General features: G+C 47.6%; 1 long non-coding RNA gene across 2 annotated transcripts in view; it reads left to right on the top strand.

Moving 5' to 3' along the window:
- Positions 1-18,860: 18,860 nt before the first annotated feature.
- Positions 18,861-23,467, top strand: part of LOC111813083 — a 23,658-nt gene continuing 19,051 nt past the window's right edge. For both annotated transcript variants that reach the window (XR_002818420.1, XR_002818419.1), the window contains exons 1-3: positions 18,861-18,980; positions 19,827-19,876; positions 22,878-22,944. This is a non-coding gene — a long non-coding RNA (uncharacterized LOC111813083). The remainder of the gene's footprint in view (positions 18,981-19,826; positions 19,877-22,877; positions 22,945-23,467) is intronic.

Below are 23,467 nucleotides of genomic sequence, written 5' to 3' on the forward strand. Positions count from 1 at the left end.
TCACGCTTCTAACATGTGTACCTCTAGGGAACAAACCGCAATCTAGGCATAGCGGTCCCTGATTTGCTGTGTGGCTGTTTCTGTCCACTGTTGCTACTGTAACACGGTAGAAGATGCAGCCTAAAATACGGGATTTCCAGGAATGCGCATTTACTTTGCGCTTGCTCACGGCTCTGTGGGTAGGTTGGGCAGCTCTGTCTCCGGTTACCTGGGTTTGATCTGCTCCACCTGTACCTCACCCCTGTGGCCAGTGGCTCTGGAAAGGGCCCAAGTGCACGAGGGAGAGTGGAAACCCAGCCGGCTTTCTGGCTGCTCCTGGAGCTTTCCCACCAGCCCAGTGACTGAGGCATCCATCCAGATTGCCCAGGCTCCTGCGGGTCCTAGAACCTCACAGTGAGCAGGGATTGGGCTGGGGGTATTAAATCCAGGTTCTTGCTCCTCTTAGTTTTGGGCTCTTCACAAGCCAGGCACCACATCCTGCCCTTGTCCTTTTTTCTTTTCTTTTCTTTTTTTTTTTAAGTGTATATGGCACAGGGTCTACAGGGTCTACAGTGTCTCAGCACATAGATCGGACTTGTAGTGATTCTCCTGTTTTCAGCCCAAGCACTGGGATTACAAGCATGCGCTACCGTGCCCAGTTTTAATCACTCCTCAATCGTAGTCTCAGTGCACCCGGGGTGGGGGTGGGGCAGCACAGCATGCTAGGGATCAAACCCCAGACCCTGCGCTGTGTTGTCCTATTTGCAGCCTCAACTCTGAGCCGTCCACTCTGCTTGTCTCAACTCCATTTGCTTTCTGAAATGCACCCCTCACAGCCAGGTTCCTCCTGAACGATGCCTAGCACAGCTGCCCGAGCTAAAGACCCTCTTTCCTTTCCCCAACCCAAGAGAAGTTCTGCTCTGCTTTAGCCTCAGTCCCAGGTTTTTCCATTTTTAGTCACCACCAAAATGGAAACTAAAACATAGCTCACCAAGCCCGGAGCTTTAGGAGATTTGCTTCCCCATGCTGGGTGAGGCATTGGTGTCATGCCTGGGTCCTTCCCACCAGTGTATGGAAATCTGGCCCTGGCAGCCTGCTCCTCCCAGGCTAGCTCTTCTTTCCTTTCCAGGCTCCTGCCCCTCATTGTTGGTGCTCCTGGCTGCTTTCTGATGAGCACTTTTGTGCTGCTGCAAATCGCTTTCAGCTCAACAAAGCAGCCTCACTTGAAGTCCAAATCCTCCTCCCTGGAGGGGCGCCCGTACTGTCTCCTTCCTTCTCTCCCAGGTGTCCTGTTGTCTGAGCTACAAAGGAAGGTGGAGGGTGCCTCAGCCTTGAGTGGGATGGGCAGGTCTCTCCTCCCAGCCACAAAGGTGCTTTCCACCAAGGCAGCTGCTCCCCACAGGCACCAAAACACATGCTCCACTGTCCACCAGGAGGGAGGAGCCACTTGATTGTCATGATAAAGGTGCAGCATCACTCTGGACCTTGCAGTCTTCCCTGTGGGCCAGTGTGAGCGGAAGAGAGCTGCTTTCCTGTCCTGTCTCTTGGGTATCGTGGGTACTCTGGCAGGAAGTGATATGAGCATCACCCCCATTCTGCAGATGCCCTCACTGATCCTCAGCAGAGCTTGAGGCAACTAATTAGCAGGGGCAGGAAATTCACTCAGGGTGAGCACAGTTTGGAGCTCTTGACGCTTTCCTAACACCCATGTGTAGAATGCTGAGCCAGTGTCCAAGAGCTCTCATGCTGTAAGACCCCAGAATACAGCATGAAGCTACTCCTCACTTTACCATTGAGCAGTCTCTGTGTCCTGAGGAAAAGCCTTCTCTGCCCAGGATGACCCTCTATGATGCTGTCCCCATGGACATGTTTGATGCTTCTTCTCTGGAGCCAGCCTGGCCAGAGTGGCAGCTCTGACTCAGTGATGAATCCACTCCCAGCTGTACCCAGAGGCAGTCCCAGGAATATGGACTACATACAAAGTCCTGCGTATTGGTGGATGACCTGTACTGTGGTTTGGCCCTGGGATGTCCCTGGAGACCCATGTGGACTTTGGACTTGTCCCCTGGACAGCTACTATTGGGGTGTTGTGGAGCTTTTAGGAGGTGAGGGCTGGTGGGAGGCCTTCAGGTCACTGGGGTGTGTGTCCTGGAAGGGAGAGTGGGACCCAGTCCCTTTCTTTCCTTTCCTTGGATCCGGACCATGAAGTGAGCTGTTTTGCTCCACTGTGCCTTTCTGCCATGGGGAAATTCTACCTGCTCAAGGCACTATGGGTAACTGATCACAGACAGAAACCTTGAACACTGTGAACCTGAATAAACTTCTCTCTTTATAAGCTGACTTGTGGTGGCTGCTAATTTCTGGGATGGAAAATGGACCAACACAGTCTCTGAGCGATGAACATGTTTTCCCCGGGCCCTCTTGTCTGCTGTGAGGGGGTCCAGTGGGCCCTAGAGGGATGCACAAGTCCCTGGTCCTTCTTTCAATCCTTGCGAACCCTTCTCACCCACCACCCGCTGCCCACAGTCTGGTTGAGCAGTCCAGCCTCCTCCTCCTCAGGGGAAGATAATTAACTGCCAAGGTTCTGGCTTGATCAGCTCCTGTGTGGTGAAGGCACTTGTGATGGAAGATGTGAATTGCAGGCTCCTAGCACTTCATCCTCCTCTTTTACTTCTTATCTTTATTCATTCTGGCAAATTAAATTAGCATTGTCTTTCCAATCTTGTTCTCCAGGAGGAATTAAGCAACAGTAGCAAAGAGGGAGCCCGGCCGCGTGGGGAGTGCTTGCTGCACTTTTTAAATGCCTTCTGTCTTAAAGGTCTACTGCCCTGGAAAATAGCAGGCAGCTATTTTGCGGGTATTGTTCAGGGTATTGGGGTCAGATAGTTGCCTCTTCCTTATATAAGACATTGGATGGGGAGTCAGCAGTCCCAGAGCCAGGAGAGTGTTCTGTGCTTCCAATGTTCTATCAGTAAGCTGAGCCTACACCTAGTGTTGATTAATTTTCAGTGGTTTCAGTCTCTGTGAGTCTCAACCTTTCAATATTAAACCACCCATGAGTAACCCCAGCTCTAGCCTGAGGCCAGAAAGCTCCCAAGGGATTATGGGAAGTTCTCCTGGACCAAACACATGCAGGATTTCACAGGCAGAGATGGAGACCTGCCTTTGACCCCTAAGGCCTGACAGAGCTGTCTCAAGAGCAGGATTAGGCTCAGCAGGATGTCACATCACTGCTGGTGGTGACTCATGGAGACATTTGAAGTCAGGACCCACCATGGAACCTCATGACTGGAGTTTCAGTACTGGGACTTCAGCTGTCAGTAAAACAACAAACTTGCAAAGTTCCAAGATGCTCTGTTTTCCAGATGCTGACTGAATCTTCTTTGTTTTAGAGGAGAGTCTCTGCACCTGCCTTTGTGTACCCACTACCTCTACCAAGAGGGCATCCATCGCATGCATCTCCTTCTCTTGCTTATAAATGTGCCCAGTACTCCAAGACCTCATTTTAAGGCCTCAAATCCCTTCTGGCCCAACCAGAATGACCTTTCCCTTCCGAGGACCCACTAACTCTTGCCTGACAGTCTTGCTATCTGCACCTCATTTTCCACCTTTCTCTCTATATCACCTAGATTTACCCAATTAAAGAAATTCAGTACTAGAAGGGCACCAACCATATGCCATATTTTGCATTAGGTGCCTTGCAAGCATCTGCTTTTGATTTCGTCAATCCGTGGAGGTAGACATGAGGATCCCATGCACAAGGGTGGACATGGGGCTTTGAGAGGCCAATCACTCATTGCACACATGCACAGAACATTGGAACTCAGGAATGTCTGGGTCCTACACAAGGGCTTGGGACTGCTCCTTGTTCCTGGCAGGCACTGGCAGAGGCTTGCTGAAAGGATATAGATGTACCCATTTCCTAGCTCTGCAACTGGAAGCTAGCAGGCAGGACCGAGTGGCTCTAGGCCTGGGCTTGGGGGGGGGGCAAATGGAGGGCAGGTCCCTTTCCTGTCATCCTGTGTGGTTCAGAGGGAGGCTGGGAGGATGAGAGCCCTGGATGCTTGCAGGTGGATCTCACAGCCTCTCTGTGTTGGGGGCTTACTGTGTTTGAGATGCAGAGCAGGGCTGGGCTGCTGAACTCAGCAGAACAGGCTCTGAGCAGGGTTGGGGTTTCAGGGTGTTGTGAGCCCAACTGGGAGCAACAGCAGAGAGGACCAAGGTGTGACGTCTGAGTTCCTGGTGCCACACAGGGCCACAGGATGCTGCTTCCCCTCAGTGCCGGTCTCCACTGCTTCCTGTGCTGCTTCCCCATTGTATACTTTTTAGTCTTTTTGAAACAGGTTTCACAATGTAGTTCAAACTGGTCTCGAACTCACTTTGTAGCCCAGGCTGGCCTCGAACTCACAGAGATCCTCCAGTGCTCAGAGCCTGAGCACTGGAAATTCTCCTTCACCTTTCCTAGCTCCTGCATGCCGTCCCTCCATCGTTCCACTTGAGTCTGTTGGAGCTGGTCTATGCTCTGTATGGCTGTCTCTGTCTCTGTCTCCCTGTCTGCCTGGGGGCGGTCTTGTTAGTCTCTCTCTCCCTGAGACTGTGTCTCCTTCTAATTTTGCAGCCTCTCCTAGTGACTCACTGTCATTGTGTGCGTGCACGCGTGTGTCTGTAATTGTGTCTTTGTATATACATGTGTGTTTCTTTTTTTTTTTTTTTTTTTGCGGAACTGGGGATTGAACTCAGACCCTCGCGCTTGCCAGGGAAGTGCTTATTCCACTGAGCCATCTCTCCAGCCCCTACACGTGTGTTTCTGTATCTTTCAAATCTGTATATTTTCCTATCTTTACCTCCCTCTAGGCATCATCCCTAATTCTTTGTTTTTCCTCCCCTGTGTGACTTTTATTCCTCTCCCCTTTCCTCTTCACATACTCGTCTCATTTCCATATCACTCCCAACCTTTCAGCCTAGGTGTGTGTGCGTAGGTTCGCCTCCTTCCGAGATGCGCACAAGTTGACCTCAGTGTTGCTGTCTCTATTTCTCAGTGAATCAATCATTCTTTTTCTGGCTCGCTCACTCTTCCCACCCCATGTTTACTGCTTGTCCCAGCATGGAAATCTGGGAGTCTCAGGCCAGAGCGCCTCAAGTTCCAAGGAAGGACACATCAGTTTGGGGCCTGGAGGGCGGCCTTCTGCTGGTCCACACGAAGGAACAGGCTGCTGATCCAAGGGAGGCTGGATTGCCTTGTCCCAATGGAGTGGAAAAACACTGCATCAGTGCCAGTCATCCACATACAAGCCCTGCCTCTTCTGCTGCCTGTGATGTTGGACAAGTCAGTTAGCCTCTGAATCTCACGTTCCTTATGAGTAAAATGGGCTGTCAGAAGGTGACACAAGCTAATTTCTGTAGAGCTGCAGCCCCTGCATGCAGAGAGACTGGGGGGGGGATCAGAACACAGGTGGACAGGTACGGGTGCAGGCTGCCCCTGGAGGAGGATGCTGGGCAGGGGGCCATCTGTCACAGAGGCTTGACATTAAGGCCTGGGGGCAGTGCCTTCCAATGGCATTTCAGTACTGGACTTGGCAGTGCAGACTCTTGAGCTCAGGAGCGGCCTTGGCTCCCTGCTGGGATGATGTGGGGCATCTGCTGTGGATTCCTTTCTCCTGACCACTTCATGTGGTACCAGAGAGAGTAGTTTGAACCCCAGGACCTTCACATTGAGCTCTAATGCCTAACTGCCCAAGCTGGGCCTCAGACTTGTGATCCTTCTACATCAGCCTGCTAGAGCTCTGGGCTCACAGGTGAGCACAACTGCGCCCAGCTGCCTGGCCCTCAATGATGCAGAAAGAGATCATCTCACTGGGGTCTGCACAGAGCCACGGGACCTCAGTTCCTTGGGCGTGGCAAGTCCACACCTGCCTGAAGGCTGAAGAGCAGGCAGGGCTGAGCCAAGGCTCCTGCAGCTTCTGTGTGGGAGGAGATGCTGGCAGGAGCACAGAGTGGTCCTTGGGTGCAGGCACTGAGCCTGTGTTGGGTGAAGAAGTCCTGGCTACCGATTCAGGCAACTGTGACATGGCCTGGCTTGTGGCCTTGGGCTCATCACTGCCTCTCTGTGAACCAGAGCTTCCCTGTCTGCCAAGAAGAGTCTTTCTGAGTCTTTACTTCATTACTTACAGAGAGTAGACAAGACTAGACTTACCTTCCCTGTCCATATGGGCGTTCTGGAGACTAAGCCACTCAATCGTCAATAGGGTTCTGGCTGTGTGCTTTGACACGTTGGGACCACGACCCCCACCCAGATACTGTGTGCGTTTGTATACATCCAGGTGTCACCATTTCACCCCTCTGTGCAGTGAGACATGACTGTTCTCTCTGGTGGCTTGCATTAGGAGGGTGACATGGCTTCCTGGTTCAGAGACCAGAAGCCCTATGTCTCATCAATTGTTCAATCAATTCTCAACATCGTGAGAGGTCTCGGGAAAGCTGCCTTTTATGAACCAAACATCAAAGTGCTTATCCTGAAATAAACAGTTCCAAAAGCCCTGGTCTTCTGGATGAGGTGAGGGAGCCATCAGATGCCCCTGGGTCCTCTGAGAACTTTCTCCAGCCTCTGTGGGCACAGCCTCCCCTGGATGACGCGCTACACCTTCCCCTGATCATGGGGGCTAGTGCTCTTTGGGAGTACTGAGCACAGGGAGTGCTGAGCACCTCTGTCTACTGAGTATTACTGTGCAGGAAGTCTCTGTGGTCCCTGTGTGCAGTCATGGGTGTCAAGTGAGTGGAGCCTGCAGACTGGGCGGATGGGGTAGGGAGGTTAACCTGCATCTCAGAGCTGGGGACCAGGCAGGACCTTCACATGCCCAGGGCTGGCCTCCTACAAACCACTTGGGAAAGACAGGAGATTGACAGGTGAGGACGGCTCTCTGTCTCTCTGTCTCTCTGTCTCTCTCTGTCTCTCTCTGTCTCTCTCTGTCTCTCTCTGTCTCTCTCTGTCTCTCTCTGTCTCTCTCTCTCTCTCTCTGTCCGTCTCTCTCTCTCTCTCACACACACTATTATCTTTGTCATCTCCTTTTTTATTTTATAGAAAAAAGATAAAACCAAAATTTCATAACAAGATAATAGGAAAATAATAGTAGTTATTAACTTTAAAGTAGCTACTCAGAGTATAAGTTACGGGCATAAAAGATTCTCCAATCGATGTAAGCACACACCTTCCATTTCTATGAATCAAGAGACACTAACAGTATAACTAACTTGCATTTTCCTCTCTTCCCTTCCTTTCCTCTTTCCCTCATCTAGTTCCTTTTTAATGGCTTCTTTCCATTTCTCAACATTTATTGTACTCTTTCACTTTCTCCACCAGGGAGGCAGTACGATGTTTACACTTGTGAGTCTTATGTCGTTTACTAATGAGTGTGGTCTGAAGTTGCATCCATTTACCTACAAAAGTCTCAAGTTTATGGTTCTTTATGCCTGAGTAGTATCCATTGTATAAAAATACGATATCTTTTTTTTTTAAATTCATTCCTCGATTCATAGGCAATTGGATTGTTTCCAGGATTTAGCTATTACCAGTTGTGCTGCTATAAACATGGGTGCACATATATTGCTGTGCTATAATGTTTTTCAGTATTCTGGGAAGATACCCAGAAGATGAACAGCTGGGTGGAATGGGACCTCTAATCTTAGATTTTTGAGGAATCTCCATATTGATTTCCACAGTGAGTGCACCAGTCTACACTCCCACCAAATGCAGAGAAGGGTTTCTTTTTCACCACAGCCCCTCCAGCATTTATTATTGGTTGGTGTTTTGATGATAGCTATTTTCTCTGGAGTGAGATAGAATCTCAGTGTTGTTTTAATTTGCATCTCTTGATGACATGATACTCTACATAGAAGTATGATTTTCTGGTTCCAAATAAATTTTTGGATTGTTTTCTCTTGTTCTGTGAGTTATGTTAGTGGTATTTTGATCAGGATTTCATTAAATCTGTATAGCAGTTTTTGGAATATGGCCATTTTCACTCGGTTGGTTCTTCCTACCAAAGAGCAAGAGATACCTTTTCATTTTCTGATACCCTCTTCAATCTCCTTTTTAGAGTACTGTAATTTTCTTTTTCTTTTGTATTTTAGGGAAGGGTCTACAGGGTGTTCAGGGTCTCACTACTAGATTGGACACCTAGTGATCCACCTGTTTACAGCCTCCCAAGAGCTAGGATTACAGGCATGCATCACCACACCAAGTCTCAATTGCCGTCTCACCCAGGGATTGAATCCCTGGCCCCGTGCCTACTTGCAGGTGTATTTTTCAATGTATAGATCTTTTACATTTTGTTAGATTGATTCCTAAGCATTTCAGTTTTTTGAAGGGTGTGGTTTCCCTAATTTCTCTCTTGGTGTGTCTGTTGTTTGTGTACAGGAATGCTATTGATTCTTGAGTATTGACTTTGTATACAACTACACCACTGCATTTGGTTATTAAATCCAGAAGTCTTTTGATAGAGTTTTTGGGGTCTTCTATGGTAGTATCATGTCATCTGAGAATAATGATAATTTAACTTCTTCCTTTCCTGCCCTTATTCCTATGATTTATCTCTCTTGTCTAATTGCTCTGGCTAACATTTCCAGAACTATATGGACTAGGAGTGATGATAGTGGGCATCTTTGTCTTGTACCTGGTTTTAGAGCAAAAGCTTTCAGTTTGTGACCATTAAGAATAATATTGGCTGTCGACTGACTCATAGATGTCTTTTATCATATAGAGGTAAGGATCATCTATTCAAACTTTCTGTAGCATTTTAAATCATGAATGAAGCGTACACCATCTCCCACACTCTCTGTTTTCTGCTTCTCCTGCAGCTCTGGCTCCCTTTTGTCACCTGTGGACCCAACCTTTCTCTGGACAGCAGCTTGCACTGATAGGGCTCAAGTGTCTCCCTCGCTGTGGCCCAGAGACAGAAGCTCAGGGGAGCCCATGCATGTGGGCAGGAGGGCAAAGAGCCATGCTCCACAAGAGGGAGCCCACACCAACCTAACCATGGAGGGAGGGTTTGCTTTCAAAGCCCAGGGAGCTGGATGTTTTACTTAGAAATGTTCTTTTATTCTTTCTCACTAGCTGGTGCCTCCCTCCCTCCCAGGCCACTAACAGACATGCCATCAAGGGCAAAGAGGTGACAGATAGACAGTGCTCAGCATCAGAGCTCCACTAGTGTGTTCAGTGAATCCTTCCCATGCCTGTGAGGTTAGTTTATTGCTCCCAGTGACACCCAAGACAACCTCTCAGAGATGGGAAGTGTCTTGTTGGAGGCCACAAATTCTTTTCACTAGGAAGCAACCCAGACTGCTGACCCCTGTCCTTCCTCATTGCCCTCTATCCAATGACGGTTCCAAAATCTGTGCTATGTGTTTTATTTGTAAGACAATGGGCATCAGTATAGCTAGTTGGAAAGGTCCCTGGAAGTCAGACAGGCATGAGGAAGGAAGCCACTCCCTGCCTCTCTTCATTTTCTGCCTGTGGTGGTGTCAGCTCTCAGTGGAGGACCCTTCTGGGAAGCAAGATAAGGAGCTGTCATCTGACTTCCTAAGGCTCAGCCAGAGCTGGCTTCAGCCTCCTACAAGGCAACCAGTTTCGAGAACTTTCTCTGACTTGCAAAACCCTGGCTTCCCCCTTCCTTAGGAGCAGTTAATCTTTGACTTTCCCTCTCTAGTCACAGAGTCTTCAAGCTGCCCAAGGTCTGGCCCATGTGGCACAGAAACTGCCTGTCCACTAGATTCCTCAGGCCCAAGCCTGGGACTCCTTTCAGCAGTGCTGAGTGGCTCTATAGGGACAACTCTGGGAGGCTCTGGGGACTTTGGAGAAGGGCTGATGGGACCAATCCTTTTTTCCCCTATGGAATCAATATGTGGTCACCCTAGCTTCCCCCAAGTATGCCTTTGAGGTGCCTTGGGACAAATCCATGAAAAGTCCAGGAAATTGGAGCTACTTAGGCCCATTTTGCAGGTCATTATGAGGACTTAAGAGTCAGACTATCCAATCCAGTCCTAGCTCAGCTCTTACCAGTCATCTGAGCTTCTCTGTTCTGAAGTTTCCTAATCTGTTTGATGGGGATATTACAGATAGTCCCTGTAATGTCATGATTTGACTTCAAATCTTTTCAACTCACCATGATTTGTGAGGAAGTCATCGCATCATGAGTCGAGGACGATCAGTAGTTTCTTAGGCTTGTGAGCAGGAAACGAATGAAGGCACATGCATTGCTTAAAGTAGTGCTCAGGACTCAGGTGCTGAGTGTTGAGAAGTTCGCAGCAAGCTGTTATTATCTGGCACTACTTTTGAAAGCAAAGGTCGCTAGATGACAGCTATGGGAAGGAGCAATTAGAGCTCTGGATTTTCATCTTTAACACAGCTAAGTTAGGGTTTGGAGCAGGAAGGGATATTGCCATCTGGAGGTGGAGATGAAGGTCTCTGCATCCTGCCAAGATGCACTGAAATATTTCCATTGGCATTTGGGGAGCAGGCATGAGCATAGTGCAGATGGGGTCCCGAGGGATAAGGGGAGGAGCAGCAGCAGGGTAAGGGCAGTGGGCAGCTGGACCGGGCTCCCACACCTTCCCCCCATGGAGTGGGCCCGCTTGAGGCAGACCCCAGGACACAGAATCCTGGAAAGAATATTAGTCTCCAGCATGTTCTTGTTTGAAAGATGAAGTCCCACCAGGGGGAAGACCTTGGTCCAAGACCACACAGCAAATCACTTCCAGGCTGAGCCAATGCCCCAGTTTCCTGGTTTCTCATCTAGTACTATTTCCTCTTACAAGTCAGGGGGAAAGGCAGCTGTGGAGAAGTTCTACCCCTCCCTGGACTCCTTGAAGGCCACCAGCTCTTGTGAGCTGGACCATTTTAACCAGGTGGGGAGAACACTCCAGGTAGGCAGTGAGGACTCTGAGGCCCAGAGAGGGCCTGATTGGCTTTAGATGGCTCTGCATGTCCGTTGCAATGCAAGACTTAAGTCAGGGAGCTCTTGTTTCCAAGTCTAGCTGGCATCGCAGAGCCAATCTCTTTCATTTAAAACCTTACCTAGAGCTTTGGAGGAGAAGCAGATTTTATTATAGCTTTGGTGACTTGCCCCCTACCTCCATGCACCTGTCGTCTTGTAATTATCCTCATAGTTCTCATCTTTGGGCTCCGAGGATCCTATAGGCTCGTCCAGCCTCCCCTCCCGTGGCCTGATGTTGGCTGCAGTGTGACACAAGATTCCTGCATTCTTTATTTCCTAATAGAAAGACAGCCTGGGTGACCCAGTGGGACAATAAAATAGAGATTTACTGTGAGATGATTAACCATAAAAACAGGTTAAATCAACATCAGACAGGAAGGAGGAGAGGGAGAGAGGGAACAAAAGATTAGGAACTGCTGCTGAAGTTGCCACGTGGATTGACATTTGCACATGTGACCTGATTACTGTGGTTTTCTCCTGGGGGCAGCTGGCTGCCCTGATTCTGCCCATCTTGCTGTGTGACTCCTTCCACTCTCTGGACCTGTTCCTCTGTTTATCTGATGCCAAGATGAGCCTGAGCTTCTCACTTGGCCGAGATCGAGAAAAGCATCTCTAGGATCTGAGTGCTGTGTCCCGGGCTGGCTGCAGGCGTATGCTTTCTCCCAGCTCATGGGAACGAGGAAAAGATGATGATAGTAATAGTAACAACAGCAGTAACAACAGCTCTCATTTACTGGGGACTTACCTGTACTTCAACACACCAACCCTGGGAGGAAAACACCATTTTTTTCCCCCAGGCTTTTCCATGTATGGAGTTGTTTAGGCCTTTTGACTACTCAGTGGGTCCTACTATTATTTCTGCTCTGTAGGTGTGCAATTCCCCAGGGAGCAGAGGGCAATTGCTTGCTTCTCTCTAGCCTGAGACCTCAGTGAGCTTCCTGCTCAGAGGCATTGGCGACACTCTCTAGGGAGAGCTGAATCCCAGAAGGGTGTGTGTGTGTGTGTGTGTGTGTGTGTGTGTGTGTGTGTGATATCCTACTGAGTCAGCATCTTGGCTCCAACTTGGGACCTGCATTTTAAAACTGATGCCCCTCTCCCATGGCCTCCTCTGGTGATTCTTCAGCAACCTATAGATGGAGCAGCATGCCTAGGAGGACCATGAGACCTATCTAGTATGCTTTCATTTCTTGTATTTCTAGCCACCATGCCAGAGCCTGGGCTCTGGAATCAAGCAAGCAAGCTGTGGGGTTTTGGCCTGAGGTTCTCTGTCTGCACAGCAGGAATTCTTGTTCCTGCAAGGCCCACCTCAGACGGGTGGGCACCGGAGCCATTCTGCCCAGAGGCTTAGTGCTGGCTCTTCTGTGGCTGATGTGACTTGAGTGTGTTGTGTGTCTCCTCTGAGCCTAGGCTTCTCCCTCTGGAGACAGAGATGGAAATCCATTCTTCACATCAGTGAGGGCAACTTTAGCGAGGTAGCAAGTATAAGGCTGAATGTCACATAGCTCTCTTTCCTGCCTAAATATAGATAAATTACTGTACAGCTTATCTGTTCTGGTGTCCAAACACCCCTGGGACTCCTGAGACCCACAGGTGACTTCCACTCCAGCATTTCTATAATGCTTTTCTGTCCCTTGCCTCATTCGATGGCAGCAGAACGAGGAGCTGACATAACTGTCCCTCCAGGCACAACCAGGGTAGAACACCCTCTTGAATGGTGCCAGAGTCCTCTGATGTCATCAAGGTGATCAGTGTCCTGTGAGTTGCTCTCAGCCTTCCTCCCAGCTTATCCCAGTGTCACATGGAGGTGTAAATCCTGTCCCTCCTCCTGCCCAGCCCACTCAGTCTCATTCCACCCTGCTTGAGCCTTACCTTGGCCCTAGACCATGAAAATGGGTAAGCCTGTGATGTGTATGCTCACATGTCCCCTGCTCACTGGGTCATGGAGAAGAGAATAGAGTGAACTAGGGGAACAAGAACCTCTGATCTCTCAGTTGGTTATAGGAGAGGTGACTCAGGGGTCTGCCTCAGTGTCCCTAATGTGGTTTTTAGGGGACAAAGAGAATAGGCTATTTTGGAAAAGTACTCTAGGTTTAATGGAAGACTAACTGTTCTCAGAGATGGCCCCATCGTATGCTGCCTTCTCCAGACCTTAGTGTCATCTACACATCCCGGAGTGACAGGGTCCTACCCTGCCTTCCTCTTGTCTGCATAATCCAGAATGAGTCTTGGTCAGTCAGGGTGTGGGCTTTGTCCCTGTAAAAGCCAGATCAAAGCCATCATCTCCTGATCACCTGATCAGGGTTTGATCCTCGGCCTGTCTTGCTGGCCCTGCCCCTGGGCGTGCTGAGACAGCTATTGAAACTGGGCAGCGAGCACTTGTAATCCCAGCACTTGGGAGGCTGAAAACAGGAGAATCACTACATGTTTGATTTATGTAGTGAGACCCTGTAGACCCTGTACTAAATACATAAAAAATTCATTAAAGCTGCCTTTTACTCTAGGCAGTACTGTTATTAGAGAAAGCACGTGTGGGAGAGTGATGGAGGTTATTGTGATGATCTGAGGGGTATATTGGAGGCCACTGGTTGGCATCTTGACTCTATCATGTCATAGCTGAGTGGTCTCACTCTGTTACTCCACCTGTCTGATGTCCTCAGTCAAGTTGGCCCTCATTTGTCAGAGGGGACCCGTAAGGCCAATTTTGCTGGGCTGGTGTAGGAGGCAGTGGATCACATCTGTAAAGGGTCCAGCAGAGTGCCAAGCCAGCACTGGTCATTTGAGGATGGCCAGCTGTAGTCACCAAGGACAGTGGCTGCAGCCATATGGGCTGGTATTTAGAAGACCCGCTGAGAGTCCGCTAGACAGGAGCAATAGAGCTTATGTGCAAAGGAGCTGGCAGCCAGGCTTCAAAGATACAGGTAACACGTGCTTTTCTGGAAAGTTCCTGATTTGGGCACCAACCTTGAAATTGCCCTGGTCTTGACATCTCTACGGTAAGGGTAACATGAAATTCCTGTTCATGGTTACCTGGCAGAGGCAAGGGATGGGGCAAGGGGAAGGCAAGAGCAACAGCAAGTGACTTGGTGAAGAAAAATAAATCACACAGCAGCCTTTTAACTAGTAGTACTGTTTGCTTCTAGAAGATTCTGAGAGTAACTGATATCTCTTTTGGAAGATAGAAAAAGTGTAAAGAGGGAGGTAGTAATTGTCCATCATCCTGCTCCTCAGAGATGATGGCTGTTGCTATGGTAGCCTGTTGCCTTTATCTACCTTCTATGCATATTTCTACAAAACAGGCTCCAGCTGGGGGTATAGCTAAGAGGCACAGTGCCTACCTGGCAAATGCAAGGTCCTGAGTTTGATTCCTGGTACCAATCTTTTCCTCCAAAGACCCCCCCCCCAACAAACAGATGCTGTTATTCCAGCATCTGAAAATGACTTTAAAGCTTTTCACCAATTTCAAAGGCTTCTTTGGGAGGGTCTGGATTAAAAGCAAAATCCCCTGGTGGAACTGTGGAGCACCTCCAGGAAGTGACTAGCCCTCCAGCAGGGCCACTAAAGGCACCCAAGAGACTGCTGGAATCACCTTTAGCACCTGCCAAGTGTTTCCAGATGCATCTGACCAAAAGAAGGCAGAAAGAAGGAAGCTCTGCCCCGCCTCAGTGTGTGTCCCCAGGAAGGTGCACCAACCCGTGACCCAGTGAGCAATGGCAGGGAGATACGACCCGGTTGCAGTTGGTGATACTCCTGAGCCTCACTAAGGCACAGGTAGGGGACTGGCACCCAGAGTCTGCTGAGAACAGTGTCATCATAGATGAAAACAGACATGTCACCATGCAGTATATACCAGGCTTTGTCTCAGCAGCAAGTGCTGCTGTCTTCATTATTATTCTACAAGCGAGGAAACTGGTCCAGAGCGGTGAAGTAGCTACCTGAAGGCCCCACAGCCAGAGCTGGGATCCGAACCAGGCTGCCTCCCTGCAGGCATCTTTTGTAGACTGTACATCTCATGCAGGCCAGGAATTTGGTGATAGATGTCCTTCTTATATTCTTCACCGAATCACTATGAGCTAGACAATGAATATATAAATGAATATATATATATATATTCATCGATTTTAACATATGAATCCCAGCCTACCCAGCATCTCATTTGTTTACAAATCAGGAGGAAACAGGGACAGGTTGTGACATAAGAAATCTGTAAAACTCATCTTACAGATGGAGAGACTGAGGCTCTGAGAGGTTGAACACTTTGCCTGAGATCCTTCGACAACTGGTGCTCAAACTGTCCGATAACCATTGGCAAAAAGTAAACCTCAATCTAAATGACGTACTTTACATAAAATGGATGCAAGAAAGAAAGAAGGGCTGAGTGTAAAATGTACAATACAACTTTTAAAGGAATATGTAGGAGAAACCCTTTTTTATGATTGAGTTTAGACTAAGAGTTTCTACCTGTGAGGCCAAAAGCATGATCCATAAAATAAAATAAAACACTGGTAAATTGTATTTCAAAAGTAAAATTTTTTTTTGCTGGGCACAAAGTAAGAGAATGAGAAGCTAAACCAGAGATTGGGAGAATATCTCTTGAAGCGAAATGCTAATAAAAGATTTGTGTCTAGACCATATAGAGTTCTCAAAAACTCAACAGTAAAAAGATACAATTAGCAAACAGAGAAAAGACTTGAACAAATACCAAAGAGGATATTTGAGAGGCAAATAAGCACATGAAAAGATGTTCCAACCCATTAGCCATCAGGAAATTCAATTTGAAGCCACAATGAGACATCACTACACACCTGTTAAAATAGCTAAAATAAAAAAAAAAAAACACTCACAATAACAAGTGCTGTCAAGGATGCGGAGCAACTGATCAGGATGTGTGAGTGGCTCTTCTTCATCCGTGGCAGGAAGGCAGTGAAGTAGTGCATATTTCTCTCCGTGATGAGCATGACATTTAAAAGGAAGAATTGTTTCCATAATTTCTTATGAAGTCATACACTTATTGTAGCATCACGCACAAACTCTGGGATGTGAATGCTTATGGAAGCTCTATCCACAACCGTCAAAATCAGCTCAAGTGTTCCTGAATGTTTAGATGTTTGTTTGAATGACTAAACAACTGGTACAGGATCATACCACGCAGTAATAAAAAGGAGTACAGTTTTTGTACATGTAATGATTTAGATGACTCTTAAAGATGTTGTACTGAGTGATTCAGTTTGGAAACATTACTTACCATGTGATTCCTTTTATATGATGTTCTTGGAAGATAAAGTTAGAGAATCGATCAGCTGGTGCTTGAAGTTGGGCATGGGAAGGGGGAGGGAGGACGCAGGGAGTTTATTGGGTTTATGGGATTGTTTCATTTATTTTTGTAATTTTGATATTTATTCTTAGTTCTCTTGACATTTCTTCCAGACCATTTTCTATACTGGTACATGCTTGTAGTATGCAATATTTGCATTCCTTGTGGGGTACTGGACACGTGTGTAGCACAGATGTTGGTAGCTTCTGCTGGGGGACCCAGGCTGGGATCATCCTTCAAAGTTCTCTCTGTGGCTGGGAGTGTGAGTGGGTGCAACCTGTGGAAGATTTGACTCTGGGTATTAAGAACTCATATTTGGGGTGGGTGGGGACGTAACTTATGGGTAGAGTGCTTGGCTAGCACGTGTGAGGATCTGGATTTGTTCCCCAGTAAAACACACACACACACACACACACACACACACACACACACGCACAAAAGAGCCCAGATTCACTACAGATTTGCCTCTTGGCAAGAGCAGAAGAGTCCCAGAGGTTCTGAGCAGCCGCCTGGTTGCTCTCGGGCTGAGTCTTCCTGACCGCACACTGCCCAGGTGGGCTGCCTGCTGTGGCATCTTCCATGCTCATTATTATTGTTGTAATAGATACAGGCTTTCACTGACTAACCTGAGAGTCTTCGGAGGGACAGCCAGCTTGTGGCATTTACAGATAAGAAAATCGAGGCTCAAATAAGAGAGGCACCTATGCCAGGACAGCACTGAAAAGGTGGAGCCAGGATTTGCCCCGGGTTTGCTGGACTGCAGGGACCGTGCTCTTCATTCAGGGCAAGAGGGAGGTGCACCTGGGCCCTGGCCATTTGTGGGACACATATAGGCAGAGGAGAGATGGGCACTCATATGGTTTGAGCACCTGCTAGGTTTTTGTTTGCCTTAGGGAAGCCATCGTCCATCACCTTGTCTAAAATGCCGTGTCTCCACATTACTCCTGCTCCAGTCCTACTTTCTGTGCCTTCACAACACAACGTCACTTTGTCATAGCATCTGGCATCACATGACTTAGACATCATTGGTCCCCATCTCCTCTGAGATTCACCCGGCTCCTTCTGCCTGGGCCATGTCCCCATTGCCTGATTCAGCATAGATGCGCAATGAGTATTTGAATGAATTAACAAACAAACCAGGGACACTTCTTACCTTCTTTTGTCCATCCTCTTCCCATCTTCCAGAGAATCACTATCAGCAGCCCCATTTTACAGCTGAGTAAAGTGAGGCCAGAGAGGTAACGTGATTTGCCTAGATGACTCTTTGCATTGAATCCTGGAGGCAGGATTCAAACTCCCTCCCCTCTGTCTCTGCACTAGAATTACCTCCCTAGGGAGCTCCTTTGCAAGGGGCAGAGGGAAGGCCCTGGGATGCTGGGTAAGAGAAGTAGCTATGTACAGGCTGCTGAGAAGACCTCTAGGAAAGGGTCAGAGGGTGAGTGTGCGAGGTACATGCCACTGGCCTCACTCTCGGCCTGGCTGAGGGCCCTGCCCCCCACCGTCCATTTCCACCCTGATCTTACTTAAACCTGTCAGCTCAGGGGACCCACCCCTGCCATCAGCCACATACCTGTTCCCAGCTTGGCTGCTTCCTTGGGCCATGCCTTTCAAACTTATCCCCCTCCCTAAAACCTAAAGCCACTCCTCTGGTTTTGCTGTCCTCTCTGGAGCTGCCAGCCCCTTTCCCCAGGATCCTCAGTGGCAGCGGAGAAAGGTGATGTCTATTGTCACTGTTCTGCTCTGTGATGGCGTTGATGAGGCTGGCGGCCACTTTATTCATTCAACAAATACTTAACGAGCACCTTCCGGATGTTAGGCACCATTCTCGGTGCAGGGAATGAATTAAAGGACAGTCACAACAAAGTCTTCACTGTCCTGGAGTGTGTGTGTGTGTGTGTGTGTGTGTGTGTGTGTACAGACAGCAACTACAAATATAATAAGAGAGTTGCACCGTGTGTTTGAAGATAAGTAGAGCAGGGGTGGGGGGTGCTGAGCAGGGAAAGAACTGCAGTCTGCAGTGGGGTGTTGGGGAGAGCCCCCCACTCCAGGGGAGACTGGCAGGGATGGGCTGTGAATCTTCTGCCCTTGGCTTCAGCCCTTTATCAAGTCTCCTGGAAGCCTGTCTGTCTGTCTGTCTGTCTGTCTGTCTGTCTGTCTGTCTGTCTGTCTGCCCAGCCTCTGCACTGCTCTCTTCGCAAATTCCTCCCACAGAAGCCCCAGTGAAGAGCCGACTTAAATCTGATCACATCACTCTGCTGAATCCAACCCTCGCTCCCCATCCTCCACTGCAAAGCCCAAAGTTCTGCCAACAGAGAGTCAGAATCTCCACCGACCAGCCCAGCTCTGCGTCTGCTTACTGGGGTTCCGATTCCCACACTCAGCCTTCTCTGGGAAGGCTTTCCCGTTCCCCTTATCCTCTATCTAGACTATGCCCCTGAGGCTGGGGCTTCCCCTGGTCAGGGCTGATCCAGGGCTGGCTGTCCAGTGAAAGTTCTGCCCACTTCCCCCCAGCAGTGGGTCCAGGAGGAAGGGCTGTGTTTATCTATGTCATCCTCAGACTCTTGGCTCCAAGCACAGGGCCAGGCACACAAAAGGAGCGCAATAAATCTCTGCTGACTGCAGAGATGCCTGGTTGGTCCAAGGTGCCAGTGGGTGCACAAGAGCACAGGCTGGGCAAGCTGTTCATCGTCCCCTCCCTGTGGGTAAGTGGAGGGAGCCGGGGCAGGCCGAGAAGCTATGCAGCATCTGAAGCTCATTTGATTTAATTTCATGATTGTTTAGGTCTTTTTTCTTGCTTGACAACTATGGATTGGGAGATAATCTGAAAATCAATCTTTGTCTGTCTCTCCGAGTTCACCCAGGACCCCGGTTTGGCTCCATTGACAGTGTTCATGGGAGCTGACAGGCTGCTCCTACTGTCCTGCTGGTGGTGACAGATGTTTTTCAGGACAGTGGGGCCAGGGGTCCTTCTGCTCCCTGGTCTGGTGAGAACTCTGAAGATCAATGAGGAGGGCATTGCCTGAGGGAAGCAGCAGGGAGCTTGGAGGGCCCTGATCAGGATGAGGGAGGCGAAACTCCAGGTTACGGGGATTGCTCCGTGGCACACGTGAGTTTGGCTAGGACCTCTGCATCCTGGGCCCTGGGTGCCTCTCTGCCACCTGTGAGAAGGATCCTGGGCTGGTGAGGGCTCCCAGATGCAGGTGGGTAGTTCCAGAAGCACGGACAGAAGTGGAATGGAGTTTGGAATTCATGCAGCCAACATCCAGGCCTGGATGCTTCCGACCTTGTTGAGTCCTGCCTCCTTCTTGCCCCCGTTTTTCTAACATACAGATGGGAAATGGTTTTGGAGGTTCAAAGACCACACACCAGCCTCTAGGGTTGGGTGGGCAGGCCACGTACACCAGCAAAGGGTGAGTGAAGGCCACTGGTTGTAGCCAGAGGAGGGAACAGGTCAGCAGGCAAGGGTGGGTCCTATCAAAGGAAAACCGTTTTCCTGTCTGCTGGGCTCCTCTGCCTTGGTACCAAGATGTTTTTTGTTTTCTGGTTAGTGTGCTTCCGATACAGCCTCTTTCATGGAGCCTGCCTGCACCCCATCCAGGTGAGCCTTTGTTCACACTCCCATCACCCTGAATTTGCCTGTAGGAAGGACTGTGATGCCAAAACTCTAAAGCATGGGAAAATGGGTGTCTGTGCAGTGTGGTCACCTCACCAATCACTGTGGTAAGCACCCATCTACCTTGCCTCAGCTGGCCCTTACCCTGCACAACTGTCCCTGTGTTAGAGAAGATGAGACCCAGGCTCAGAGAGGTCACACAGCTGCCCATGGCCACGCAGCAGAGAGGGGGTTGAGTAGGGATAGGGGAGCTGGCTCTGTCTTTTCTCCTTCCTCCCATTCCTGACCTATGAGCTCCTGGAGAGTTGAGTCCACAGCTGTCCCCCTGTGGATAGCATCAGGGAGGTCACTGTGGCCCCAGGCTTGGTCTGAGCTGAGGAAGGATGCCCTCAGTCAAGGATCTCCATGGGGGAAAGATTCTGAACTGGATGTTGGGAGACCCCATTCTGGCCTAGATTATGCCAGTACTTCTCTGGGGGACTTTAAACAAGTCACCTTTCCTCTCTGTGCTTCAGTTTCTCCATCTATACAATGGAAGCTTCAGTTCCCATGTTTCCTTAGGTTGACTTCTGTGGTCTCTGCTCCTGGGATGTGAGCTGACATCTCAGATACCCTGTCTTCTCCCTAAGCTAAAGTCTCCTGAGCCTGAAGTAGCAGATAAGTGTACCCACCCCTGCCCTTGACACACTGTCCCCTCATCTCCAGAGATGGGAGGGGGTGAGTTCTGGGATTCTCAATCCCAAGCATGCCTGCCACTGGGTATGTGCATCATGGTATGGGGACATGAGTACATACGTAAGCAATGCTTTCCTCTTTGGCAACTATAAATTATTTTAAGAATGAAAACCAAGATACAGGTATCTATATATCTATATTTATTCCTATCTGTATCTATGGGATCACATGACTTTTAAAGATCAACATCAAAGTTCAAAAGACTTCATGTGCTTCAGACTCTGTCCTTGTTCCTTTCTGGATTTTCTATTTGGAAAAGTTTAAGAATCAGTGATTAGAGAAAGACCTTTTGCAGCATAGGATTAGGGTTCATTCCTATTTCTTTTATTTATTTGTTTTTTATTCATTTTAATGAGAAAAAAAGACAAAATAGCAATGAAACAGTTTCAAAAAGGTTAGTAGGACAGTTACAATAATTAATTTGTTGCATATTGTTGTCTTCATAGTAGTTATTCAGAGGACAGGATGCAGACATGATATCTTGTCTAAACACTATTAGTACAAATCTTTCTTCTCATTGACCTAAGAGAAAGTAGCTATCCTATCTTGTATATACATATTTTTTTCCACAACAAAACACTCCCTTATTTATACCCTCCTTTTTTGTTTTGTTTTGTCAGAGACCATTCTTATTTCTACAACTTAGCAGTTGCAAAATTTTGAACACGATACTTCTCTTGTTGTTGCATTAAGTACAAAAATCAACTTCGACAGAATTAATATTTTAACATGATTGAGTTGTCCAATCCATGAAGATGGTATATCTCTCCATTTATTTAAGTCTTCCTTAACTTCTTTTATCATTTTTTTCTCCTATTGAAGTTATCAGCATATATAGATAACTTATAATATATGTATAAATCTAATTATATATAATTAGATCTATAATTAATAATTTCTAATTTTTGTAGCTGTTGTAAATGTCACTATTTTAAAAATTTGATTTCTAAGTGTTCACTGTAGTTCCTAGAGATTTTTGTACATTGACCTATGTCCTGGAACCTTGCTAGAAGTTCTTAGTGGTAAGGATATTTTGTAGGTTCCTTGAGAATTTCTACATAGGCAGTATGTCACCTGCTCATAGGGCTAGATTTATGTGCTACTTTCTAATCTATCAGTCTTAATTTTTTTTAACCTTGTTGCACTGCCTGAAGCTTTTAGTACAATGGTGAGTAAGGGCAGTGAGGTAGCAAGGATGGGCATTTTTGTGTTGTTCCCTAGCTTAGCAGGCAAGCCTTCAACGTTTCATGGTAAATTGTGATGTCAGGTGTAAGTTTGCTATATATATCCTTTAACAGGTTGAGTTCTTTTGCATTCCTACTTTGTTGAGCTATTTTAAAAATCTTACCTATTTCTGTAAGCACTATGAACAGATATTTAGTAAATTAACTTTTTTTTAAAACTAGATTTTTCTAATATCAATGGTTACTCTAACTTTCTTGGATTTCTCTGCCATGGATGTTGAACATTTATTCATGTATTTATTGGTTATTTGTACTTCTGTGAAGTGTCTGTCTTACTTGTCATTTTTGATTGTTTTATTTATTTTATTTCATTATTTATTTTTTTTGTATTTTAGGGAAGGGTCTACAGGGTGTTCAGGGTCTCACTACTAGATCGGACTCATAGTGATTCGCCTGCTTATAGCCTGCCAAGAGCTGGGATTACAGGCGCACGCCACCACACCCAGTCTCAATTGCTGTCTCAGTGCGCCCCAGGGGCAGGGCTGGCATGGCAGGCCTGGGGATCGAAATTCTAGCCCCTGCACCTGCTTGCAGATGCTTTAATCAGCTGAGCTATTTGGCCTGCCCAAGTGTTTTATTTTGGATGTTTAATTATTGGAGTTTTTAAAAATATATTCTAGATGTTAGTCCTTTGTCTGAAGAATAGCTGGCAACCTCCACCCCCATTTTGTAGGCTGTCTTCTCACTCTCTTCATTGTTTCTTTTGGTGAACAGAATATTTTTTATTGTGCAGAAACTTTTAATTTCCTGTGCATCTGGGGTTCTGTTCAGAAAGCCTTTGATGAGCCTGTGACTTCCAGAGCTTTTCCTGTTTTATCTTCCAGAAGGTTGATTAAGTGTTTGTTTTAACATTTAGTTCTTTGATTTTAGTTTACTACATGGCAAAAGACAAGAGGCTAGATTCAATTTTCTGCCTGTTTCCCTAGCACTTTTTATTAAAGAAGTTACCTTAGCTTGTTATTCTTATATACGTGTTTATCAGTTCTGTTGCTCTTTCTTCATTCCAGCTAGGGTTGAGATATGGCTTGAGCTGTCCACTCAAGGGCCCATGCGATGGAGACTTAGCCCTCAGAGGTAACGTGGAGAGTGATGGGATCATGGGAGGTGGGACCTAGCGAGGAGGGGCTTGGCCACTGGGGGTACAGCCCTCAGAAGGGAATACCAGGCTTTGGGAGTAATTTCTCATCAGAGAGAATCATTATGAAAGTGTGAGCTTGATCCCTGAATCTCTAGCATCCTGTTTGGCGGTGTGACTTCTTCCTCCCACGTGTGTTCCTGCCACTGCCATTTGCCACGAAGGGTCATAGTCAATCTGGGAGGCTCTTACCGGAGCCTATGCTATGCCATTTGTACTTTCAGCCTCCAAAGCAGTGCACTAAGTGACAACTCTTTTCATATAAAGTTAGCCTACCCTGGATATTCATTATGGAAATGACAAGCAAATTAATACAATTCAGGGCTCCACATTTCCCACTGATGCCTCTTCCCTTGTACCTGATGAATTCTTTTCTTCTTCTTCTTCTTCTTCTTCTTCTTCTTCTTCTTCTTCTTCTTCTTCTTCTTCTTCTTCTTCTTCTTCTTCTTCTTCTTCTTCTTC

Source organism: Octodon degus, unplaced genomic scaffold, assembly GCF_000260255.1.
Source record: "Octodon degus isolate 3935 unplaced genomic scaffold, OctDeg1.0 scaffold00163, whole genome shotgun sequence".
Classification (NCBI taxonomy): domain Eukaryota; kingdom Metazoa; phylum Chordata; class Mammalia; order Rodentia; family Octodontidae; genus Octodon; species Octodon degus.